The 12,685-nt window shown below is 43.3% G+C and overlaps 1 protein-coding gene across 1 annotated transcript in view; it reads right to left on the bottom strand.

Moving 5' to 3' along the window:
- The window catches only part of myo6a (myosin VIa), a 56,241-nt gene extending 44,944 nt beyond the window's left edge, over positions 1-11,297 (bottom strand). The window contains exon 1 of the mRNA XM_029114640.2: positions 11,164-11,297. The gene's annotated coding sequence lies outside the window, so the exon portion shown is untranslated. The remainder of the gene's footprint in view (positions 1-11,163) is intronic.
- Positions 11,298-12,685: the final 1,388 nt, after the last annotated feature.

The following is a 12,685-nucleotide window of genomic DNA, read 5'->3' as shown; positions in this document are numbered from 1 at the left end:
GCAGGCCAACCACACTCCCCGTCGGGACTTACCACAACCAGGTCCCTAATTAACATGTTGTTCAGCCCGACCGCCAGCTGATCCTGTTGCTGTGGCGAGATTACAGCCCAGCAGAGCTAGCGGTCTGGCTTCCCCTCGGGGGAAATCGGAAGACACCGCAAGTTGTCCGTGAAACGCCTTTAGGGGATGATAGGCCCTCAAACTACTTCTGCGTGTGGGTCAAGGTGGGAGCCACGAATAACGCTGACAGAGTCTGTCACCACCACCAACACCACCCAGATGTGACTATGATAACGGGGTGGTTCTGAGAAAACAGAAGTACCAAGTTCAACAGGCTATTCATCGGGTCGGGACGGTGTCAGGCCAGTCACATCAAACGGACATCAAACCAGGTTTTGAGCAACGGCATGGTAATACATTTCGGGTTCACCGGTGAAGGTACAGCAGCACTGCCGGGTAGGCCGTCGAATCCACCAGGCACAACGCAGAACTCCTTTTAACTGTTAATTTCTCCAATTAACGGTTTGTTCCAGACAGGGGTCCACTGACCAACCATTCAGACAAAGCTCTCGGGCTTTGGACAGGTCCCAGAACACCAGGCTTCAAGGGAGATTTGCAAGTGTTCTGTCATTAAATATGCAGGTCTTGCTTTGGGAACTGCTTACTGTGCACCACATTCATGTTATGGTGGATTCCATTCACTTTTACGGAGGTGTCATTTTGAGACTGCTGCAAATAAACATTTTTGACCCAAATCCCAAAATGGGGCGGGTTCAACATAGGCCTTTATTTTGTGGAAACTGAAGCGTTATGCGTGGCCTTTTCAGCAACTCATCGTTAAGTTTTTTGGCCACTCATCCATCCAACAAGTAGGGGACTGCCAATGTTGTGTTATGCAACAAATAAGCTTACCAAAGGAAATGCATCCCCATACCATTACTCGCACCATTGTCATTAGTAGCAATAGACAGTTACACACAAATGTATGCTGTGTTCAATCTGCCTACAACATTTCCATCTTATCCAAGCCTCTCTGAACACTGCCCTTAGAGAAAAGTAACTTGATTTGCATGTGCCTAAAGTCCCTAATTTTTTACCAGACATCGGCTATAACGGGGCTAACAACCTCAGAAAATAGCAAAGAATATGAACAAATGTCCACGCATGGCTAGTACCGCTCTCGTCTGATGATACAGTGCAGGTCCCACCTCCTACATATCCTTATAGTCAATCTACCTAAAGCAAAAACTGGAAAGAAATACTATTTTCCAAATTATAATGATTGAATTCCCCAAGTAGTTCCTGTAGGATTTTGCCTGAGGCCAACACACTTGTGAATACAGAGGCAGTAAACTTTTATGTTGTTTTGGGTGGGTCCCAAACTCATTCTTGTTGTTTCCTGCCTGTACTGTATAGGTGTCTGGGTTGATTAGCCCATCACCTGCAGAATAATTACCATAACGATGCCAAGCTTAAATAGATACAATCTTCAAAATATGACTTAGGGACTTTATAGATGCTGCATGAATGGAGGGACAGAAAGGGTTAGTAATTTCTATGAGTTCAGACATAAGAGTTTAACCCACAGGTTTTACTCCAGAACCAATTTAGGCTAAAGAGGGGTAAATACTCACGCAACTGGTGTATTTTGTTTCAATCAATCACAGAAGAGAACAATACATTACAATTCCACATTTCAATGCAACAAAAAGTGAAAAGTAATAGGTAACAGGGAGGTCAATACTTCTATAATCCACTGTAAATCTAGTCGTTCCCCACTTGTGAAAAAATGGAAGAGCAAGGGACTGATCATGTTGGCAATGACTAGGAGCATTTTGTCCAGAATATTTCCAGAATTTACGAAGCTTCTTTCGCATCAGTAAGGTGTACACTGAGCCTATTAACCTAACCGGAGATACATTTTTATTTGTTTCTTACAAACAACAAAAGTAAATAAATCCAATGACACCTAGACTTATTTAAAATGTTACAGCCATCAACTCTAATAAGATCTGCATAGCCTGTAGTCAAGTCCAACTGGAATACTATATCACGCTGGAAAGGCTTGTGTGGACCTTCATTCATAATAACCCATTTAATAATTCAACAAGGTGCCAAGAGCTGAGTCTGTGCTTTCAGCGTGATCCTATGAAAAGACAATTCTGTTAGGCCCAAAATAACACATCCTCATAATCCACTCAAACACAGAACGCTCCATGGCACAGCATAGAAACGTCTCACTAAAATTTCATTAATGTCCCTTAACCCAATAAGGCGTTACAAAACACAGGTCAAAGGTTGCAAGTAACTTATTGGCTGGGTTGTAAAATTAAACTGCCAATGGAAGTTCAACACATCACATTCTACTACTCGTGCTGAGGTGTACTTTGAGACATAGACTAACTGGAATACAGCGGAATACTAGGCTTCCAAAAATATAGTATTCTCTAATGTCTGAATATAACTTGCAAAGCATGACCATTAACTGTGTGGGACCTGCTAAACATCTGACCAATCACTATTTGAGGAGAATGAAGTTCGCTGGATATTAAATGTGACGTCTGAGCTGATGATGCAAGATCACTTTAATAGGACTCACAGAATTAAAAAAGGACTATTCATTTTCCTCATACACACAGGCCACATGGCTGGTTATACTGCTTCCAAAACGTTGCATAGGTACTGAGGTGAATCATTAATTCAGAAGACTTGCAATCACTTAAAAAAAGTGTGGTATGCAGAAAAAAAGTTAATTATTGTTTTGTTACCTTTTTCCTACAAATACATATTTACTTGGAGGAATTAAGAATTTGAATGAAATCGTTTACCCTAGAGATTAAAAGCCAGAGATAAAGACATTGTGTGGAAGTATAAACCCTTTTTGTTTGCTACATGATTCCATGTGTCATTCCAAAGTTCTGATGTCTTCATTATTATTCTACATTGTGGAAAATAATAAAACTAAAGAAATAGGCTACCTTTGAATGAGTAGGCGTTTCCAGACTTCTGACTGATACTGTATATGAAAAAGAACCGTTCGCACGAACACACACAGTACCCCAATTCTCATGACACACGTTATTAGAACAGCCCAGAGACTATTTAGAATACAACAATTGTAGTTGTTGGACTCTTTAAATAACATTTACATAATATGTAAATAAAATCTATTCACCCTAGCAACAAGAAACAATTGCTCTATCCATCCTCACAAATTTGGCAACAAGTCACATTCTCATAGTCTTACCGCATTCCTCTGGCCCAGCAAGACAACCTCATTAAAGTGTGAATACAATTTAAATATTCCTTACAGATTATTTATCTTTAGGAATCTAAAAACACTTAAAAAGAGCCATGAAGATCAGAGAAACACTGATTTGTGGAGGCGTAAATTCTCCCTCATATTGGATCTACTGTTTAAGGAACGATGACATCACCCAGTATTCTAACCTCACCAGAGTAATGGCTCCTCAGTTCACCCAAGTACCGCACCTCGCGTGACCAGGGTCCACAGAACCCCACGCGCTGCAATTCAAGATGTCACGGCGCATTGTCAATAGAACCACTCAATATTCAACATTCACCTAGCTGAAAGGGCTCAACACACATGTAGGTCCAACAGTCCACGAGCAGAATAGCCGGTCGCCCACGGGCCCACGCTGAAGGTCTCTCCATCTGTCAGAGAGAGAGTCTCAACGGAGCTGACTGGAATACAGAAGCCATGTTAATTAGATATCCACTGGTGTGGTAAATTAAAAGTCAGAAATGCCAACCAATCACTGACTGCACATCTGCCAAAGTCATTTGCAGATCCGTCAAATGATGACTGTGCGAAGGGCCATCAGTCTAGCGTACAGACAAAATGCTAATTGTATATTCCACATATGGCAGTTACTCCCTACTGATAACTCCTAGAGGGGACAGGAAATAGGGATTGAAGCCACCTGACACTTTGTGAATATTAAATGGAACCCCATTTCCTATATATTGCACAACCTCCACCAAAGCCCAACAGGGCACAACAAGTTCACTGTAAAGAAATATGGAATTTGGGATGTAGACTGGGAGGTAGTTTATACACCCCCCCCCCCTCCCAGCAATTTAGAGTATTTTTCACAAGCCATTATGTAGAGAGCAGGGTAGTAGTCGCTACTTTCCTTTATTCAGACAATCATTTCAGGCATGCCAGACAAGCACAGTAGAGAAGGTGCCAGTCAATTGTCAAGGCATTGGAACTAATGAAGGCACTCCGGCACATCTAAAATATCTTGAGCTATGTGCATCTAAAGGAAATATGTTTCCAATCACTGGGTAGGGCATAGGGCACACCCAGCGCTGTTTGCTTGGCTTTGTGACAAGGGTGGAGTCCTGAATGGCTACCTTTTCCCTAAGCAGGCCTAACGCTCTGCTGAAAATGAGCGCACTATGTAGGGAACAGTGGGCATTTTAAGGCTCAACTGAGGCCATGCCTGGTGACCTATCACTACATGCCACGGAGCCCCAGACGTCGTCTTATCTTGCCACCATCTCACTCTGCGCTCTCTGGCCACAATCTGGCAAAAAGCTGGAGGCTAACAGGGAAAGACAAAAGCTTAGAGAGGACTGCTAGCGGTGGGAGTTGCTAGCGGCAGGATTGACTTTGTGTGTGTGTGTGTGTGTGGTGGCTGGGAGCCTGTTGACCAACATAATACCATTAAAGAGATAGTCAGTCCATCAAGGTAAACTGAACAAACCAGTCGTTTAACCCTTCAGGCCGATAGCAGATGCTGGTGGAGTTTCCCGGTACGTTTCCGGAGAGGAAGAGAAACGCATCACACCGTAGCCCGTCTATTCAGAGCAGAGGAAACGGTTGAGAGGCCGCGTCGAACGGCCTCAGAGTTATTCATGTGGTGCCCACTCGTCTCTGCCCCGGCTGGGACAAACAGAGGATTGTCGAAGGGGCATCTGGACGGTCCGCCACGGACTGAGAACTCACTGTCATAGAGAAGGAAAAGTGGCACGGGGGGGGGACAAAGAAGCCACGCCTCTGAACACAAACCTCAGTGACATGTTAAGGAACAATGAGCCCCCGAGGCGGCAGTGAATGTGACAAGAACTGAAGAATTCCACATAGCTGACCATTAAAAAGGCTTTTGTATCTACTCTTTACAAACTGGATCTACTCTTTCCTGGCTAAACGTATAGCATATTACCATATAAACTGTAGTATACTGTCCCCAGTCCAAGCATAACTTCGTATCATCATTAGTGACACCTGATAGGAAATAATTAAAGCCGGCCAAAGAAAATGTGAGTTTAGAGTGGGAGGGGCCTTCAATACCATGTTGAGTAACTAGAACCTCACTGAGTCAGAGACAGTTTGTTGAGACATAACCTGTGCCCAGGAGCAAGAAAACGAAGGCATGTCTTCTCTGCCCTAAAGGGCGCGACTGTATGCCTACAATAAAGACTGTACACCACATTAATAACCCTTGAGTAAGGATTACTATACCTGACAAAACAGGTTTCAAACATGGACAATCGTTTTAGGTCTACTTGGTGCCGTAACATTTTAAGGAAATTCTCAGACAACAGGTTTTCCTACAGTCAGGAGTTCCATCTATAGACATTAGTTCACTTTGGGTAAACTCATTGTAATTCTGACTGACGGTTCCAGACTGCGGGTCAGAACAGGTCTTCCCTCCATTCCCTGTTAACTGTAGCCGACAGAACCTCAGCAGGAGTGGGTCCTTGATCCTGGTGTAAGCCAGTTTGGTACTGGAAGGTAAAGTTTTTGACGGTTGTGTAAGGGGACCGTGGTGACCAGGCAGTCCACAAAACCAAGGCATTATTCTCCCGCAGCCAAGCCTTGCCTAAACTAGTTGCAGAAGGATCAACAGATTACCAGCTTTTCGCTATTGAAGTGGACAGGAGTTCCCTCCCCACCATCGTCAGACTCCATTTGGTAAAATGCCAGCCCAGTGTACTTGGTTTTGATTAGGTCAGCAGATGCAGGAGTACAAAAGCCTAACCACAACCTATAACCTCGGTTACAGAGGTTAAATATTTACAAGGCTCATCTTCCTTATGTCGAAGTCTAACGTCAATAAAATTTCCTCATCACTTAAAAAGTTAAACATTAAACAAACAAAAGTATTTCTCAAATCAATTCCTTCCCATAATTCTAATTTCATGAGGGTGTCTAAGAGTTTTACATAACCTGAATTGATCTGAATGAAATCCAACTCTGTGTCCCCTAATGAACAGCTCAGCAGGATTTTGGGCTTAAGCATTGACAAGTTGGTATGATCATCTGGTTTTAAAAACAAGTCATTAATCAACTATAAGGTTAGGGTGGCATCTGAAAACAAGCTTAATGTGTTAGCACCATTCAGTGTAAATTCCCATGAATTTCACAATGTTGAGTAACTAGAACTCACTGAGACAGTCCGTTGAAACAATAGAGAGCTAACAATCTCTTGCATTTCATTTCCAATTAACATGCCTTCAGAGATGCCTAATTGGAAAGCATTAAATATCAAGGTTTTGTCCCAAACTTTCATAGACATCAGGCCCCGCGCTAAAGTTTGAGTAACACAAAGGCAAGCAAAACTTCCACTTATAAAAATATGCTGTTAATAGGGTCTGGTCCGTGCAGCCTGTCCTTTGTCAACCAACTCCTAAGAAAACTTCCCCTAAGGCCAGTCCCTCGAGAGCGACACAAACAGCTAACATCTTTCCCACAATCTTGTCTTTTCAGGCTTGCGGTAATCTCCTCGCTGTGTGACGTGATCGTCACAGAAGCTGCGACCCAAATGGCATGCCGTTCGGCCAAGGCCCATAGGGTTCAGGCCGAAGTACTAGAGCAATACAGGAGAAATAGTTCCCTTTGGTGGGACTGACCAACAAAGACAGGAAGCCTCGGTGGTGACACAGCCTGAAGACGCTCAGAAACCACACGGGGGGAGACAACGACAACTGAAACACTGGGGGGGGGGGCATCCCAGTTCTTCCTGACTCCATCCATCTCAGGCAAGACACATTCACTGGAGTCAAGCAGGAAACCAGGCCAGCGCGTCCCAAACAACAACCTCCCCAGGCAGCACACTACTTTAAAAGGAGGTTTAAGGTCAGCAGTGGGGCAAGGGGCCGGTTGGGACCACAAGTTGCTTATCCCCGAGTGTTGCGGAGAAACACAGGGAACAAGCCGGTTTAGTAAAAGCAATACAAGATTCATGGCCATAGAGACTCTGTATTATAGATGCGGTTGCTAAATTGTGAGCAGAAAACAACAACAAAAGCTGATCGTCCAATGGGCAATGATTCCCATTTTCCAATGTTTCATCCACTGTTACTATTATGCTGTGTAGAGAAACTGCCTGCCTCTCAGTGAGAAGGCGGGGGGGGCTTTGTAGTCACAATGTAGGATTCTGTGAACTACTTTTTATGGCCAGGAAGACGTCCTCATTTTCACGATCAACCCTTGATGATAATTCATTTTTAGATTCTGATTCAGAGCAGCTCCAGACCGTGGTTCTGAATACATAAATAGTTACTGCTCAAATATACTGTATGCTTACTGTTTTACACAGTACTGTACTTCAATGCATTGCATGGAAAAAGTGTCCTTTGTGCTGAACTGAACTTTATTGTACTGTGTTGCACCCTACTGTACTTTGCATGAGCAGAGATCATTAAGAATAATAGCCAGTGTATAGAATAATACTCATTGCAAAGGTGGATATTATATTGTTCTGTCATTCATAGCTGACACCCCATGATTTGTCCAGCCAATCTTTGAAATAAAGCCATGACAGGCACTATTTTGAAGTCATAATGTTTTGGCATGAGGCACAAAAACAATTTCAGTCATAGTCCCAATATCAGCATGTGTTGTGTATTATTGTCCTAAATATATTGTATAGAATGCAGCAACACATGAATCATAAATTATTTTCGCATAATAAATGCAGGGAGAATTAATCAAATGGGATTTGTGGCACAAATGCCAGAAAAATCATTGTCACGATTACGGTATTTTTAGCTTCAGAACTGATGAGATACTTTCAAATGATTCAAACTACCCTGCGTGAATAATTATGACAGTCCCAGGACTTGAAGATTTGCGGAATAAATGCTAGTGGAACAAATGTAGACAACATGCAAGAAAAAAAGAAAAATAAAAGATTAGACACGCACTGCTATGCATTTGAACTATAAACATTGATTTCAATTTCAAGCATATATTAACAAATTTCAGAAAAGGCAGCCACAAAAACCTTAGATTTTAACAGAAATGATTTAACCAAACAAAGCATCTGCACAGTTCCTACAGCAAAAGCGTTAGTTAGATTCGAATGGCCGAATGTAGTTACAGTTCATAGAGTTCTATAGTTTGTTCAACTGAAGCATTAAAAAAAAGCTTTTAAAAGCCTCAGGGCAAATCTGTCCCCTCTAAGCCCTTGTCTATTCAGACCAAAAAAAATATCCATATTGCCATAAATTTCAGTTAATAAACTATATTATTTATTCTAAACCTACTCGGGCAACTCCCTGTTTTAGCAACAACTATCATCAGGCTGACTGGCAATATATTACCTAGAGCTATACAAACTCTACCCACAACTCTAACACATCTACAGCCCATAGCATACCTACAGCCTGGCCGCTCTAGTATAAACAGCACAGCGTTTATCATACGATGCCTCAAGTCCCAAAGGTCAGAGACACGTGATTTAAGGTTTAACGTGTTTTGCCACAGTTTCCCTGACTACTTGCCTTAATGATGGGTTCGTTTGTATGCGTGTCGGCTGCTTAATCACTGGAAGGCATTAAAGCTGTGTGCGCTCAGTCCAAGTTAACGGCCGAGCTGTGACGGTGTGAGAAAAACAAGCACGAGAACTCAGGATTTGAACCAACGCCCAAAAATACACAGTGCAATGTGAGAAAGGTTCCATGCCAACTGTGCCCATCATGGACAGCCATGGTTCAGTAAGCAGAGATGATGGTCTCAGGCAATTGGTCTAAGAAGGGAAGAAATTGTACATAGTATTGGTCTGAGTGGTAGTAGTGAAATGAGAAAAACAAAACTTTAGCCTTTACAGATAAATCTTTACGAAAACAGATTGCAGCGAGAGGGCAGTATAACTGCAGTATGTTGCAAATACTACGACCAATAGAAGTGTTTTTGAAGTGCCATAACTGTAACTGAAGGCTGTTTGGTGACGTTAACCGTGTGTGAATACACAACAACGTCCGATGAGGTTAGCCGTGTGTGAATACACAACAACGTTCGGTGAGGTTTGCCGTGTGTGAATACACAACAAGCCAGAAGACCCAGACACAGCACAGGGACGAGGTCAGGCCAACTTACGCCACAGACAGGGAAAGGTGACACTCCTTGGTACTCATCGAGCTGAACGGAGAAGTTAGTCTGCTCACTGGGCCGTAACCAATTCAGCTCACATTCCCCATGAACACAAAGGCTCATGGGTAAGCCAGTGGGCGCTGGAACCCACCATAGAGTATCATCCAGCCCAGAAACACGATGCGTGCAGTCCCCATTCCTCTATCACGGTGGCCCCCAGAATTTGCTCCTCTTGTGGAAGGAATAGCTGCATTCATCCTTTCCAGAATGGAAACCTATTCTTTAGTCCATTATTTTCTGTCCACATTTGCCTCTGGTCAAAAACTGTTGCCAACAGGGAACAGGCGTAATTCGGGAAGCAGCCATTGTCTGATAAAGGGTTATAACAAACCTTAACTGGTTCAATGTGGTTTAGTTGTTTCAGGGAAATGTCTCCCAGTTTACCATCAACAACACATTAAGGGCCAAAGTCAAAGTCAAGGCTTGTTTTATAGTGTACATATACCCACTGAAACTAAAGATTTTATTGTGGCTGGACGTCAGTAACTATGAAGATATTTGCATTGTTGAAGCACACCCAGTGGTTATGACAGTAAAGCTGGGACGCACAACTTGCTAGGCTAAAATGTATACTACACATTACAAGCGATTTCCCTAGGCCATGCGCGAATAAAGAAAACGGGACTTTGCCAATAATCCTCTAAATAGTTAGTAGAAAGATGAGACCAGCAGTGTGGAATCTGGGTGGTGAAGAACCCATTTCCTGAAAGAACTTTGAACACCCTCAACTTTTACTAGCCGGATGTCAACACCGGTTCAACACTTGTCGGTGGCAGCATCCCAGAGACAAGACTGATACTAAATGCAGTCTCATAAAAACCCAGGTAGGGAAATTACCACAGATCAAAGTCCCTTACAAAACCTGAGACAAACCATTTTCCCTTGGTGACCAACCCAGACAATTAGGATCAATGTGAAATCATGGTGACCTCAGCTCCTGTAGTTCTTTCCATGTCTGCCTGGTGTCAGTCAGACGCAGAGAAGAGCAGCTCCCACTGCACACACAGAACTCTTATGTAACCGTGTAAAATAAAGGGTGATTTTTTTAAGGACGGTTATAGGCTACTGCATCTGAGAACACAGGCATGATTTATTGCATCCATAATGACAGCAGACTTGAATTTGAAACTTGGTTTCAATTTGCTAATAAAATATCTTCACACACACACACACACTGTTTTAACTAACGCTGGGAGGACAATGTCACTAAAACGGTATTAGAATTAAACAATTGAGGGTTCCATTAATACCGATGAAGTGGCGTTGATGATGCATGATTGAACTGGAATGGAAGTTTGTTGGAACGGATAAAACAACCGTCTGGCATACAATCATCTTAGGCACGCAGTACATTCACTGAGGCTGGGAAATGACTGAACTCTGGAGCAGTGAATGAGGCTTCGGTGATTCCCACACACTGGTTTGTCCCGTAGCATCTGTCAAATGTCGAATTTCCCACCCTTACGCTGAAATCACCAAACCCCGTAATGTTTTATGAAAGAACACACGTTGAGCGACAATTAAAAAAAACACATTGACTGTTGAGGAAGCTGTGATTAGTTTACCAGGAAGGATAAATGTGATGGCAATAGCTTCATGTGTTTTGACAGCCTCCATTGGCATCAATGTAGCCTGCTAACGTTAGCTAGCCAGCTAGTAAAAAGAACCTTGTATTCAACTGCCACTATTTAAAGCTTTAAGAAAATGTGCAGTAAATTGTGTTCGTATGGGGGAAAACGCTCACGGAAATTACCTACCTCGTATCCGTGTCAACCAGTGCAGCCAGGCGCTAGTATATTAAATAACATGCAATGTTCCCCGATAGACTGCCGGGTAAAGATCCAACCTCCGATCTCTCCTTCCCACAGCAACCTCCAACTCGCTTACAAATCCATGGAATTGGCCGTGACGTCACGAACATTACACGCAGTAGCATCCGCCGGCCTTGTGGAGCGCTTGACAGTACAGGTAAACGGGCAGTTTTCTATTCTAATACGTATACCATCTTTTCAAACTGCCTTTACATCCACCTGGTTCAATGGCCACTTAACCAGGCTCATTTCTAAGAAATTACGCAGGGGTGCTGTAAACAGAAACAACACAACTTGGGAATCATCCATTTTTGAGTGACCCAGTAACAATAAACTTGCAAAGCCGCCCCTCCCCACCCCCCAAAGAAGTCACCCGATGCCAGACTGAAAGCAATATGTGCAGGGTGAGTGCATCTAATTAAAGAAGCACCCGAGAAGAGGCCAGAGCAACATCTGCTTCTTCTGTTTCTATGCACATGGATGATGGGACTAAATGCTGCCAGTGCACATATACTGGATCACCTCACCGGTACTTCCCACCAGTGGACCTGGTAATTGGTCTCATCTGTGTGTATGTGCAACTGTTGCTTTCTGTTCCCAGGGCAAAGGGCAGCACCATCTTCATGTTAAGGTAGTCCATTTCTGTATTATTGGCAGACCCCTCTGGATGTCCTGGTTTGAGTAGCGACCGTATGGCCGAACACGTATCTTAATGAGGTTAGGCGATTCACTCAGTGGACTACATTAAAATGGTGGATGCATTCAATGGCGACGTCTAAGTCGCAACACGTTGTCACCTGGCTGGTGTAGCTAATTTATTACCCCCCCTCCCAAAGTGCCAGGAAAGCCAGGATTGTGGGCCAGTATGAAAATATAATTCTGCGCTCACTCACTGCTCCCCATACATTGTAAACTATCAGATTGGTCGAGTAATTGGATGCTGCAAGTAACAACTGTGTCTTGTGCCAATAACGTGTTATTAAGGATAAAGGAATTGAACATGTGCATACTTAAAGAGGAAAGAGAGAACGCAAAAATACTTCACCCCACACCTGGTGAGTTGAGCCGGGGTCATTATTCATCTTCCTTTATGAAATGCGGGAGTAAATGTGTTTGTTGTTTGTTCACCATCTCACAGGGGCCAGCCCTCATTAAAAACAAGGCTCGCTGTTCAGACACCATGAAAGACCTACACTCCATGGAAACTATTACAGCCGGTCGTGTGGCAGCAAGGCTTGAATGCACTTTATATTTTGGGGAACAATAGATCCTGCCTGTCCCATCGCAGAGCGCCAGGGTTCACTGATCCAACTTCAGCTTGTAAAATATTTACAACCTACTGCCTGTTACCATATTCTCAGTAAAGCAAGGCTGCTCTCGGTTATCGTCTCTTGGTGAGCCACCTAAATGGCATCCTATTCCCCACACAGATGTTTGAAGCTAGCGCCGCATACCCACGTTCTGGCGG

Source organism: Esox lucius, chromosome 18 (genome assembly GCF_011004845.1).
Source record: "Esox lucius isolate fEsoLuc1 chromosome 18, fEsoLuc1.pri, whole genome shotgun sequence".
In the NCBI taxonomy this organism is placed as follows: Eukaryota; Metazoa; Chordata; class Actinopteri; order Esociformes; family Esocidae; genus Esox; species Esox lucius.
This window is presented reverse-complemented; position numbering and strand designations above follow the sequence as displayed.